Source organism: Dendrobates tinctorius, unplaced genomic scaffold (genome assembly GCF_039654945.1).
Source record: "Dendrobates tinctorius isolate UK_male_01 unplaced genomic scaffold, ASM3965494v1 ptg000161l, whole genome shotgun sequence".
In the NCBI taxonomy this organism is placed as follows: Eukaryota; Metazoa; Chordata; class Amphibia; order Anura; family Dendrobatidae; genus Dendrobates; species Dendrobates tinctorius.
The window spans coordinates 1,224,115-1,238,251 of record NW_027361828.1 but is presented as its reverse complement, the minus strand read 5'-3'; the positions used below and the strand labels follow the sequence as shown (position 1 = coordinate 1,238,251).

The 14,137-nt window shown below is 42.8% G+C and overlaps 1 long non-coding RNA gene across 1 annotated transcript; it reads left to right on the top strand.

Moving 5' to 3' along the window:
* The first annotated feature begins 354 nt into the window (after positions 1–354).
* LOC141052498 (uncharacterized) lies at positions 355–12,541 on the top strand. Its single transcript, XR_012220821.1, has 4 exons — positions 355–473; positions 636–704; positions 778–844; positions 12,088–12,541. It is a non-coding gene; the product is annotated as an uncharacterized lncRNA (long non-coding RNA).
* The last annotated feature ends 1,596 nt before the right edge of the window (positions 12,542–14,137 follow it).

Here is a 14,137-nt window from a genome sequence, read left to right as displayed (position 1 = left end):
CCAGCTTAATATCTCTGTCTTGTACCCTTATTGTTATATTTTACTCTGACTGCTAATCCACTGTAATTCCATTGTATAGCTTACTGCATATTTCTGTAATTATCTAGTGCGCCCTTAAGGCAATTAAACCATAAAATTAATCTTGGGCTGATGCTTTTACTCTGATTTATGAATCTTAGAATACCCAGTGGGTAACAGGACATCCTCCCCGGCACCCATTTGCTCTAGGTGCAGTTCCCTTACTGACCTGAGAGACAAAGGGGGCACCGGAGAGCTGTGCCTGTGTAGTTACGTCACATTGGTGACGTGGGAGGAACGGGTCCTGTTCCTCCACATGTATATACATAGTTTGTGTGTAAATTGTGTAGTGGCCAATGTATGTGGACTAAATATATAGTTTTGTACGTACACAGATGTCGGATATTGAGGGATCTACCCGCAGCAGCGTGTCTGCCACCACCTCCTCGGAAACGGTAAAGTCATGCCATTTTGAAAAATATTTACAAAAAAAGTTGAATGGCACTCTAGTTTACTGAGGGGTTTCACGTGCATCTTATGTGAAATCTTTCTTTACATTCTAGCTCCACGTAGTGTGGTATTCTGCATAGTGTAATCGTGTGTCTTTAATATTTTAGGATTCTTCAGCGCCAAAGAAGCAAACCAGGCCACCCCCTAAAAAACAAGCGAATAAACAGAGCAAAAAGGTAAATGCATAAAATGTAGCCTTCTTGACATAAATAGCAATATGAATCGTAACTCTATCTTTTTTTAATTGAGGGTTCCAACTAAAAAGAGCTGAACTACCTCCCAGCATCGGCGTGTTGCATGACCTCCTGTTGCAGTGGTAAGAATTAACACAGTCTATATTTTTAGCCAGAAATACGGAGAAAAAATGAGTTACCATATACTATGAAAAATAGGTATCTATTTGTACAAAAAATTCCTGATCACCATCAGCGCGGGAGCACTGCTGTACTCATCCACCCCTCCAGATCCTCACCAGCTATTGATGGTGATCAGGCACCTTTACCAGGACATTACCATTTAACTAGTCTTTATGTGACTCTACAGGGATCTTCATCCCTTATCTTTGCACCCTTCCTTTATTTGGCACAGGAACGAGCGATTATGTGATAAAGGCTCCGGTGGAGCTGAAACGTTATTTTACGTCGCTTGCACTGTATCATTCTGTTACGCTCCCAGATTGAATTTTTATTGACACGCAATCAGTTTTGCATAATAATCCACATGAGTGTGCGGTGAATTGCGAATTACTTCATCTCCAACTAAAACAAACGGCAAACTTGGGCCTTCCGTGCAGAGGGTATGTTGAAGCGGTTGCTGTACAGGCATTTCCCCATGTTGGACTCTTTGAACACTCGGGAATCGTTGGTCCGACCACATGCCCCAATATCAACTGCAACAAAACGGTATCTAGCATCTGCAATAGCCATTAACACAATTGAAAAGTATTTTTTATAGTTGTAGTACAGGGGTTTCTGAATCCGGATGTGCTTCCCGTCCACGGCACAGGAGCAATTGGGAAAATTAGCCACATCCTCAAAGCTTTTGGCGATGGAAAGCCACATTGCAGGTGTTGGTGTCGGTAGTACAACTGGATGTAAGTTGTTCCAAATGGCCTCACAGGTTAACGAACAAGTTTGCAAATAGTAGATTTGCCCAGTCGAAATTGGAAGTGCAATGAGGCAAATGTTTCTCCCGTAGCCAGGTGTCTATGAGCAAAAACAATATCATGAGCAAAATGGACATAGGGTACCGAGTTTACAAAAGCTTAAATTTTTTCAAAACAAACAAAAAGGCAACTGAAAATGGACATTAAACTGTATGACATTTGGCTACGTGTAGGAAACAACGTGAAATGCACAACGGTATAATTACATTACATCTTGTCTTTGAAATCAGCTGGCACAATGTAAATAAATAAGGCTGAGTGCACACGGACTTTTTAGCCCTGCATATTTTTCCACGCAGAATTGAAGAAATCTGCATGTCAAATGACCTGCATTTTTCCTGCGGATTTCTTCCATTTTTAGCGCGGTTTTCTTGCGGTTTTTGTGCAGTTTTCCACTGCGGACTCCCCCCTGCGGATTTGGAGACAGGGGAAGTGGAAAACCGCACAAAAGAAGTAACATGCTGTGGATTTTGTACCGCAGGAAAACCGCGCGGAAAAATCCGCAGCGTCTGCACAGCGTTTTTTTTTTTTTTCATTCATTTTAATACATCACAATGCGGATATGCAGCGTTTCTGTGCGGAAAAATCCGCTGCGGATCCGCTAGATATCCGCATCGTGTGCACACAGCCTAAAAGAAAAATTACCTCAGGGTCACCACTAAACATTCTTCCGCAGAAATACTTTCACAGAAATTTTTGTGTTGATGACGTATCTCATCCTTGACATGCGACAGCAGAATATCAAACGTTTCAATTGTCATTCGAAGATATCACTGAAATTTAAATGGATGATCCCAAATTTGAACATAGAGGGTGTGAAAGGCACCATATGTTTGCTGAAAAAAGTTGACTTCATGAACCCTATATCTCCTCCGGCAAATACATCTTCTCCGACGACGTCGCGATTACATCAAGCAAAAGCTTACAAGCAGAGACACAAACATCTTGCTGGCAGCTGAAGTACACTCAATGCTTCTAAAATGGAGAATGTGTCCACCCACACACAACGCTGACATTTTTATAGCCAAAAAAAAATTTGAACTAACTTTATTGACCGTGTCTGAACGCATACAAACGGATACTTCAGGAACAGACAACATAAATGACCTAACGCAGCCACATGCATTAACGCGATGGCAAAAATACACCACAAAAAGACAATTTGGGCTCATTTTTAGTGCATCCGTTTAACGCAATATAAACCAAGCCTTAGGACTGCTTCCTTGCTGGTATCTGTACATTGCAGCCCCCCGTGATGATGTGTCGTCCCATTTGACTGCTACAGCAAATCAGAGGCATCACCACTGGAAACCGAGATGTACCGAAACCAGCATGGAGAAGAGATGAAGAAGGATTATTATAGCTGGAGGATTGGGGCTGAGAAATGGCAATTGAAATTCATTGTAGATAAATGTAAGGTCATGAACGTGAGCAGAGAAAATACAATGTATAATTATGTACTAAATGATAAAACACTGGGTGAAACGTTCACTGAAAAATACTTGGATGTTTGGGTGGATGGCAAATTAAACTTTGGTGGTCAGTGCCAGGCAGATGCTGCCAAAGCAAATAAAACAGTGGGATGCATTAAAAGAGGCCTAGATGCTCATAACAAGAATGTAGTTTTGCCTCTATACAAGTCACTAATGCAGCCACACTTAGAATACTGAATGAATACATTTCATTGCACTGCTGCGGAGAGTTAGTGCACAGGAGACAGGAGCAGAGTGCCTGGGGATCGTAAGTTTGGTGAGTATGTGTTTTCTTCATAATTGTATGAGAAGTTTGCATGTATATAGGAACTATGTAGATAATAATAATAATCTTTATATAGCGCCAACATATTCCGCAGCGCTTTACAGTTTAACAGTTTCAAAACACAATTCATAAGTAACAACGTTAACAATACAATAATTAAAGCAAAATAAGACGACCCTGCTCGTGAGAGCTTACAATCTACAATGAGGTGAGGGAGATACAAAGTACAGGTGTGTATTTACAATGATGTATTTACAATGCTGGTCCAGCCATCTTGAGGGAGTGAGGGATGGATAGAGATAGTGAATGGGCTACACACGCACACTTACACATAGAATGACTTTGATTAGTGAACGTGATAGGCCGCTCTGAACAAATGTGTTTTGAGGGAGTGCCTGAAACTATGCAAGTTGTGGATAGTCCTGATTTCTTGGGGTAGAGCATTCCAGAGGATAGGAGCAGCACGGGAGAAGTCTTGGAGTTGGGAGTGGGAGGTACGGATTAGTGCAGAGGTTAGTCGAAAGTGGTTTGCTGAGCGCAGCGGTTGGTTAGGCCGATGGACAGAAATGAGAGAAGAGATGTAAGGGGGTGCTGCATGTAGAGGCTCATACAGGGATTATGTGGGGGCTCATACTGTATGTTGGGGGCTATGTGTGCGCTCTTAAGTTCCGTAAGGTGCTGTGTGTGGGCTCATGGCATGTAGGGGGCTGTGTGTGGGCTCATACGGCATATTGAGGGATGTCAGTATACGTCATTCTGCTCAATATTAAGTTATACAATTTATTATTAATATAAAATAATTATAATTAATATGGTATTATTAATATTAAGCAGAATTCATTTAAGGCTATAAGCTCAGACCTTCACAACGATCACGGACTCTCACGTGGCCCCATAGAAAAATTAATTGCCCCCCCCACCTCCTCTAGAGGAAAAATGTTTAATTATCATCACAGATGCTAATTCTTTAATGAAAGTGAGACTATGGAACTTTATGATACAACATGTTGTAATGGTTCTTTCATTAAAAAAAAAAAGTTTGAGGAGGAACTGGATGCCTTTCTTCATAAATATATTAACAGGTATGAGTATTAAATTCTCCATATGGGATGTTGATCCCAGGGACTAATCTTATTGCCGTATCTAGATTCTGATTTTTTTTTTTTTCCCTAATAAGGGACAATTAGTATCCTCTTCATCTGATCTTTGATTTCCTCTATATCAACATGTTAGGGTATAGGTTGATTTAGGTGATCTCATGTTTTCTTATAACCTTAAATCTTTGAAAAAGTTCTAGTAATAGCAACATCAGGGGCATATTGAGTGCAGGGCATGCAGTCGCACCCAGACCAGGGAGTATAGGTCGGAGGACCCAAAAGGTCCATTTCAATAGTATTTGTTTTCCTTTTTTTTTTTTTTTTGCTAAAGTCAAAATAAGAAAAATAAGCAGCAAGATCTGCACTGTGGATTTCCCTGCAGATACAGTGGGGAAAAAAAGTATTTAGTCAGTCAGCAATAGTGCAAGTTCCACCACTTAGGCTGGTTTCACATTAGCGCTTTTTAAGCGCATGCACGGCCGGGGGTAGCTCCGCCCCCGAGCCGGCTCTCTGCCCGGCGTGCCCGCCCCTTGCTTGTAGCGCCGCCTCCTAGCGCACAGCGGCGCCTGCGATCGGCGCACCCTATCTTTAGCATAGGGTGCGCAGATCGTGCGCAGGCCGTGCGCTAGTTGCGCTTTGACCTGCGCTGCGCACTTTTGATGGTGCGCCGTGCGCGCCAAAATCAAACTTTTCGGATTTTGGCGCACACGGCGCACCGTCAAAAGTGCGCGGCGCAGGTCAAAGCGCAACTAGCGCACGGCCTGCGCACGATCTGCGCACCCTATGCTAAAGATAGGGTGCGCCGATCGCAGGCGCCGCTGTGCGCTAGGAGGCGGCGCTACAAGCAAGGGGCGGGCACGCCGGGCAGAGAGCCGGCTCGGGGGCGGAGCTACCCCCGGCCGTGCGTGCGCTTAAAAAGCGCTAATGTGAAACCAGCCTTAAAAAGATGAGAGGCGTCTGTAATTTACATCATAGGTAGACCTCAACTATGGGAGACAAACTGAGAAAAAAAAATCCAGAAAATCACATTGTCTGTTTTTTTTCATTTTATTTGCATATTATGGTGGAAAATAAGTATTTGGTCAGAAACAAGCAATCAAGATTTCTGGCTCTCACAGACCTGTAACTTCTTCTTTAAGAGTCTCCTCTTTCCTCCACTCATTACCTGTAGTAATGGCACCTGTTTAAACTTGTTATCAGTATAAAAAGACACCTGTGCACACCCTCAAACAGTCTGACTCCAAACTCCACTATGGTGAAGACCAAAGAGCTGTCAAAGGACACCAGAAACAAAATTGTAGCCCTGCACCAGGCTGGGAAGACTGAATCTGCAATAGCCAACCAGCTTGGAGTGAAGAAATCAACTGTGGGAGCAATAATTAGAAAATGGAAGACATACAAGACCACTGATAATCTCCCTCGATCTGGTGCTCCACGCAAAATCCCACCCCGTGGGGTCAGAATGATCACAAGAACGGTGAGCAAAAATCCCAGAACCACGCGGGGGGACCTAGTGAATGAACTGCAGAGAGCTGGGACCAATGTAACAAGGCCTACCATAAGTAACACACTACGCCACCATGGACTCAGATCCTGCAGTGCCAGACGTGTCCCACTGCTTAAGCCTGTACATGTCCGGGCCCGTCTGAAGTTTGCTAGAGAGCATTTGGATGATCCAGAGGAGTTTTGGGAGAATGTCCTATGGTCTGATGAAACCAAACTGGAACTGTTTGGTTGAAACACAACTTGTCGTGTTTGGAGGAAAAAGAATACTGAGTTGCATCCATCAAACACCATACCTACTGTAAAGCATGGTGGTGGAAACATCATGCTTTGGGGCTGTTTCTCTGCAAAGGGGCCAGGACGACTGATCCGGGTACATGAAAGAATGAATGGGGCCATGTATCGTGAGATTTTGAGTGCAAACCTCCTTCCATCAGCAAGGGCATTGATGATGAAACGTGGCTGGGTCTTTCAACATGACAATGATCCAAAGCACACCGCCAGGGCAACGAAGGAGTGGCTTCGTAAGAAGCATTTCAAGGTCCTGGAGTGGCCTAGCCAGTCTCCAGATCTCAACCCTATAGAAAACCTTTGGAGGGAGTTGAAAGTCCGTGTTGCCAAGCGAAAAGCCAAAAACATCACTGCTCTAGAGGAGATCTGCATGGAGGAATGGGCCAACATACCAACAACAGTGTGTGGCAACCTTGTGAAGACTTACAGAAAACGTTTGACCTCTGTCATTGCCAACAAAGGATATATCACAAAGTATTGAGATGAAATTTTGTTTCTGACCAAATACTTATTTTCCACAATAATATGCAAATAAAATGAAAAAAAAACAGACAATGTGATTTTCTGGATTTTTTTTTCTCAGTTTGTCTCCCATAGTTGAGGTCTACCTATGATGTAAATTACAGATGCCTCTCTTCTTTTTAAGTGGTGGAACTTGCACTATTGCTGACTGACTAAATACTTTTTTTCCCCACTGTACATGTGGATTACCTGTATAAATTCCTTGCAGCAAATCCAGTCTGTGTGGATGTGTCCTTATGGTATATGAGCATTACAGAGGAAGGTCTTTAGCTTGAGAAAAAATGTCAGCTACCTCCTTTGGCAAAGCTAGAGGCAGATCTGCAGCATGCGTATAATCTGCTGCAGATTTTCTTTATGGAGTGATAAGAGTTTGTTAAAACCCAATTCGCTAACATTATACTGTACCCACTCATCTTTTCACAATTGTTGTAATTCAGCCACGTTGGAGGGTTTCCGAGCATGAAACGCCTCTTAAAGGCCATGTTACGTGATCTCAGTCAGATTAAGGTCAGGGCTTTGAATAGGCCAATCCAAAGTTTTAACTCTGTTTATCTTAAGCTATTCAGATGAGGACTTGCTTGTGTGTTTTGGATAATTGTCCTTCTGCATAACCCAAATGAGCTTCAAGCCCCCGTTACACACTGCGATATCGCTAGCAATATCGCTGTAAAGTTACCGATTTTGTGATGTTGCAGCGATATTGCTAGCGATATCGCTGCATGTGATACTTACCTCCGACCGGCTCCCCCGCTGGTTATCGCTGATCGCGCGAAAAGCTCCTGGACCATTTCTCGTCGGCCACTTCCTGCTGGGCTTTCTGTGGCGCCGACGAGCGACGCGTGGAGCCGGGCGGGAGGACGCAGGATCGCCTCGTCTGACAGGTAAGTAGCGATCCCCGACCCCTGCGATGTCGCTGGTGAGATCTGCCTGTGTGGCAGCTCACTAGCGACCACCTAGCGATGCACCAGCGATCCTGACCGCGTCATAACGCTGGTCGGGATCGCTGGTGCATCGCTAGGTGTAACGGTACCCTCAGCTTGATGTCACGAACAGATGGCTGGATATTCTCCTTCAGGATTTTTTGGTAGACCGCAGAATTGAAACAAACCCAGACCATAATACTACCACTGCCATATTTTACTGTTGGTATGATGTTCCTTTTCTGAAATGCTGTGTTACTCCTAAGCCAGATGTAAAGGGACATACACCTTCCGAAAGTTTAAACTTTTGTCTAGTCAGTCCACAGAGTATTTTCCCAAAAGTCTTGGGAATCATCAAAATGTTTTCTGGCAAATCTAAGATAAGCCTCTATGTTCTTATTGCTCAGCAGTGGTTTTCATCTTGGAACTCTGCTATGCAGGACATTTTTGGCCAGTCTCTTTCTTAGGTCAGGATCACACTACCGTGTGTGAAGCGAGAAACTCGCATGAGTCTCGCATCAACACCCAGCGCTGCGGCCGGCACTCAGGACCGGAGCTGCTGCTGCATAGAAATATAGACATTTTTTTTCTACAGATATATCTGAAATGTCGTCTCAAATTCTTCCTATTAATGGATTTTTTGGTAAGAGTTTTGTGGAGCAGAATTGTCTGTTAAATCTAAATGATTTGGATTTTTCTGATATCTAGTCCAATACTTTAGTCTCTTATTTCCCATACAAAATTAAAAATCCTTTCATTTTATCCAGTTCAAACCAGAACGGAAGGAATGGATGATAAGTTTCAGGAGAACGTTGAGCGAGACATCAAAAAATTGTTTAATGATAAAAATCCATCATATGATAAAAAATCTTCCAATTTGACACATGCAGAGAGAGAAGCTTTGAATTCTTGGAAATCTCATTCTGATCTATTTGTGAAAATGTCTGATAAAGATGGCTCTGTGGTAGTAAAGAACATTTCTGATTAGCTAACATCCATCTATGAATTAATTTCAGATACAAATATTTATATTCCTCTCCAACGCGACCCCACTGAAGATTATAGCAAAGCATGTAAACTACTCGTTCAGGAGGGCTGAACTCAGGGTTTTTTTTCTAAAAAAAACAATTGGAAATTTTGATTTTGGATTTCCCCAAAATACCAATTTTACATGCCCTTCCAAAAATGCATAAGAACCTTTTTCTTCCTCCCATGCACCCCATAGTGGCGGGTATTGGTTCTTTTAGCGAACGTTTGGGAGAGTGGCTTGATTCTACTCTACAGCCCCTTGTGCAGCGCATACCAGGTTATCTTAAGGATACCGGGGATGTTCTGTACTTATTACATGGGAGTCTGATTGGACTTGGCTTTCATGTGATGTCATTTCACTGTATACTTCTATCCCTCACCAAATTGCAATTATGGCGGTAAAATTTCATCTTAATAAATATAGTTTGTTCAGTTTGGACTTACAAAATTACATCATTCAAGTTTTGCCATTTTTATTATCTCACAATTATTTTTTATTTGATAAAAAACAATTTTTTGCAGAACAATTGTGTTTCAATGGGTGCAAAATTTTCTCCTTCAGTTGCAAATGTAGTCATGGCATGGTGGGAAGAGATATTTATTTTTGGTTGCAATAATTCTTTTTCTGACAATATACAATGGTATTATCATTTCATAGATGATTTGTTGTTTATTTGGAAAGGAAATGTCAATTTGATCTCTCCATTCATAGAATACATTAGTTCCAACTTATTTAATTTGAATTTCACCCATATTTTTGATTCCAAAGAAATTTGTTTTTTGGACTTATGTTTAACAGGTGCACCTCATCAGCATATCTCTAGCACCACTTTCAGAAAAAAAATCGCAGGAAACACCATTTTACATGCCACCAGTTTTCATCCATTACATACAATAAAATCGATACCTGTAGGAGAGTTGACAAGAGCCAAGCAAAATTGTAGCAATTAACTTTTTTACAATAAGGAAGTTAATATCATAAAGAATCGATTAGGAAATCGCGGTTATCCTGCTTGGACTATAAACCGCGCTATTAACATTACTGATACTAAATCTAGGGATTCTCTTATCCAGAGGCAGTCTCGCTTCCAAAAAAATTCCTTTGATTGTCCAACCTTAGTATTAACGTATAGTTCTTATTTTCGTTCCATTTCTAACATCATACAAAATAATTTGCATATATTAAGAAGTGATGACATTACCAACAATTTATTGGGGGAAGGTATCAAAATTGTTTCAAGAAAAGCACCCCCTTTAGAAAATGTTCCGTCGCCTAGTTTTTTGGATAGACAAAAAAATACTGGTGCAAGTAATTGGTTATCAACTGTACAGTAGGTTATCACAAATGTGGACATTCATTATGCAAAACATGTTCTTTTTCTCACAATTCTACTCATTTTCAGAATGCAGCAAATAGTAAATCATATAAAATTCAGAATTTTCTCAATTGTAATTCAGATTGTCATTTATATCATTGAATACACGCATTGTGCTTTGAAATATGTCGGATCGACTATCCGCAAATTGAGAGGTTTCGTGAGCATTTATATGATATTGTACATACAGTTGTGGCCAAAAGTATTGACACCCCTGCAATTCAGTCAGATAATACTCAGTTTCTTCCTGAAAATGATTGCAAACACAAATTCTTTGGTATTATTATCTTCATTTAATTTGTCTTAAATGAAAAAACACAAAAAGAATTGTCCTAAAGCCAAATTGGATATAATTCCACACCAAACATAAAAAAGAGGGTGGACAAAAGTATTGGCACTGTTCGAAAAATCATGTGATGCTTCTCTAATTTGTGTAATTAGCAGCACCTGTAACTTACCTGTGGCACCTAACAGATGTTGGCAATAACTAAATCACACTTGCAGCCAGTTGACATGGATTAAAGTTGACTCAACCTCTGTCCTGTGTCCTTGTGTGTACGACGTTGAGCATGGAGAAAAGAAAGAAGACCAAAGAACTGTCTGAGGACTTGAGAAACCAAATTGTGAGGAAGCATGAGCAATCTCAAGGCTACAAGTCCATCTCCAAAGACCTGAATGTTCCTGTGTCTACCGTGCACAGTGTCATCAAGAAGTTTAAAGCCCATGGCACTGTGGCTAACCTCCCTAGATGTGGACGGAAAAGAAAAATTGACAAGAGATTTCAATGCAAGATTGTGCGGATGTTGGATAAAGAACCTCGACTAACATCCAAACAAGTTCAAGCTGCCCTGCAGTCCGAGGGTACAACAGTGTCAACCCGTACTATCCATCGGCGTCTGAATGAAAAGGGACTGTATGGTAGGAGACCCAGGAAGACCCCACTTCTTACCCTGAGACATAAAAAAGCCAGGCTGGAGTTTGCCAAAACTTACCTGAAAAGGCCTAAAACGTTTTGGAAGAATGTTCTCTGGTCAGATGAGACAAAAGTAGAGCTTTTTGGGCAAAGGCATCAACATAGAGTTTACAGGAGAAAAAAAGAGGCATTCAAAGAAAAAAACACGGTCCCTACAGTCAAACATGGTGGAGGTTCCCTGATGTTTTGGGGTTGCTTTGCTGCCTCTGGCACTGGACTGCTTGACCGTGTGCAAGGCATTATGAAGTCTGAAGACTACCAACAAATTTTGCAGCATAATGTAGGGCCCAGTGTGAGAAAGCTGGGTCTCCCTCAGAGGTCATGGGTCTTCCAGCAGGACAATGACCCAAAACACACTTCAAAAAGCACTAGAAAATGGTTTGAGAGAAAGCACTGGAGATTTCTAAGGTGGCCAGCAATGAGTCCAGACCTGAATCCCATAGAACACCTGTGGAGAGATCTAAAAATGACAGTTTGAAGAAGGCAGCCTTCAAATATCAGGGACCTGGAGCAGTTTGCTAAAGAAGAATGGTCTAAAATTCCAGCAGAGCATTGTAAGAAACTCATTGCTGGTTACCAGAAGCAGTTGGGTGCAGTTATTTTGGCTAAAGGTTGTGCAACCAAGTATTAGGCTGAAGGTGCCAATACTTTTGTCTGGCCCATTTTTGGAGTTTTGTGTGAAATGATCAATGTTTTGCTTTTTGCTTCATTCTCTTTTGTGTTTTTTCATTTAAGACAAATTAAATCAAGATAATAATACCAAAGAATTTGTGTTTGTAGTCATTTTCAGGAAGAAACTGAGTATTATCTGACATAATTGCAGGGGTGTCAATACTTTTGGCCACAACTGTAGTTCCACTAGACACATGTCTAATATTTCCAAACAATTTGTGCCTGCACATGATAGAAGTGTTTTTTCTTGCAGGGTCTATGCAATTGAACGTATTAAACATCCCAGAGGAGGTGATCGTGAACAAGTCCTGCGCAATAGAGAAGCTTTTTGGACTTTTCTGTTGGACACACGTGTACCCACGGGTCTCAATCTAAGAAAAGAATTCATGGTATATTATTGATCCTTGAATTTTTGTATTTTTATTTTTCTGCACAAATTCATTCATTGTTCGCACATTGCATTTTTATTTTTATGTAAGTTGACACCACATGTGTGTTGTGTTTTGTAATTATTTATTTCACCTGTTTATTGTCTTTATATGATGCAATGTTTGCCTCAGAGCTTATCCTGAGTCTAAGAACCTGTGTGTTCGAAGTGCGCCCAGGTGCTCTGTAATTCAGTCCAAGGTAGTTCCCTTCATGGGGTATATCTATTTGTACATAGTTGCCCTTTTGTATCAATGATTTTACTGAAGTCAAAATAAAAATCATTTTTATCCTTTGAGCTGGGTTTCCCCATTTTTTAGAACTATATGACACCGCACAACTTCAGGTATGAAAACATAAAGTTTATTCAAACGAAATCACAGTACATAAACGAAACATAACTATGCCAGGCTCCCGATTCCGCCTATCAGGGAAAGGTACACGACGCAGGATAACAGACGAAGGCATGAGGACATCTCAGGTTGATGCAGTCCAGGTTCATCTGGCACGGGCATACTAGGACGGCCTCTCTCTGAGGCCTCAGGTGTAGCACAGGCTCAGCAGGAGAACATCAGACACCGACCTTAGACAGACTTCAGACGATGGCAGGGGTCATCACGAGTTGATGCAGTCCAGGATCATCTGGCACAGGCATACTAGGACTGCCTCTCTCTCAGGCCTCAGGCGTAGCACAGGCTCAGCAGGAGAACATGAGACACTGACCTCGGACAGACGTCAGACAATGGCAGGGGTCATCACGGGTTGATGCAGTCCAGGGTCATCTGGCACGGGCATACTATGACGCTCTCTCTCAGGCCTCAGGGGTAGCACAGGCTCAGCAGGAGAACATCAGACACCGATCCAGAACAGACGTCATCACACGGTGGACCCCAGGGAACCGGCAGAACGTCAAGACACAGGCAGGACAGGAACACCGGCATGGCAACACAGGTCATCGGCTGGTCAGATCCAGGCAGAGCTGTCACTGGGAAACAAGGCTGGAGACTCCCCAGGAACATGGAGGAGGAGTCCATCCAAGAACACAGGCAGTACCGACTCTGGAACCTAGGCTGGATCACCAGAACCACGGACCAGACATCTGGACAAAGGCAGGACAACCAGGACCACAGACCAGACATCGGAACACATCAGGACATCAAGGCACCAGGCGGACATCAGGTCATCTGGAAAGACAACTAGAAGCGATCGGCAGGCTCCGGGCATCGGGCAGGGAAGGATAGGATCCAGGCATCTGACTTCAGACATCAGGCACTGGACATCTGGAAGTAGTCGTCAGACACCGGACATCAGGCAGCGGTTATCAGGCTCCGGACATGAGGCCACAGTCATTGGGCTCCGGACATCTGGCAGCGACCTAAAAAGGAACTCAAGCGGTCTGGTGCAAGCCCCGCCGGGTTGGACTGGAACCGGCCGGGGATTGCACCAAATAACAAGCTGAGCACAGAGTAGCAGAAACTCAGTGGACCCACCGGACTCCTACTTCCAAGATGAACCCAGGTTAGATCACAGAAAGTCAGTTAGCAAAGAGTCACAGTCTCTGGGCACAGGGTTCAAGGCACAGAAGGACTTCAGGAACATAGCACAGCAGGAATCAGGACAAGGACTTCATAACACAGCAGGAATCAGGACAAGGACTTTGGTACCAGCACATAAACAGGATAAGTCCAGGAACTCAGACATCAGCTGTCCCAAAGCTGATAAGAGAAACGGATCTGGGAATTCTGCCCCCAGAGCAGGCAGAAGACAGGCATCAGCTCACCTAGAGCTGCAGGCAGGCAGGACAGGTGCTGAACATGAAACAGACAGAGCAAAACTCAGAAACTTGGTGCGAAGCTCTGGCAACGCCCCACAGGGCA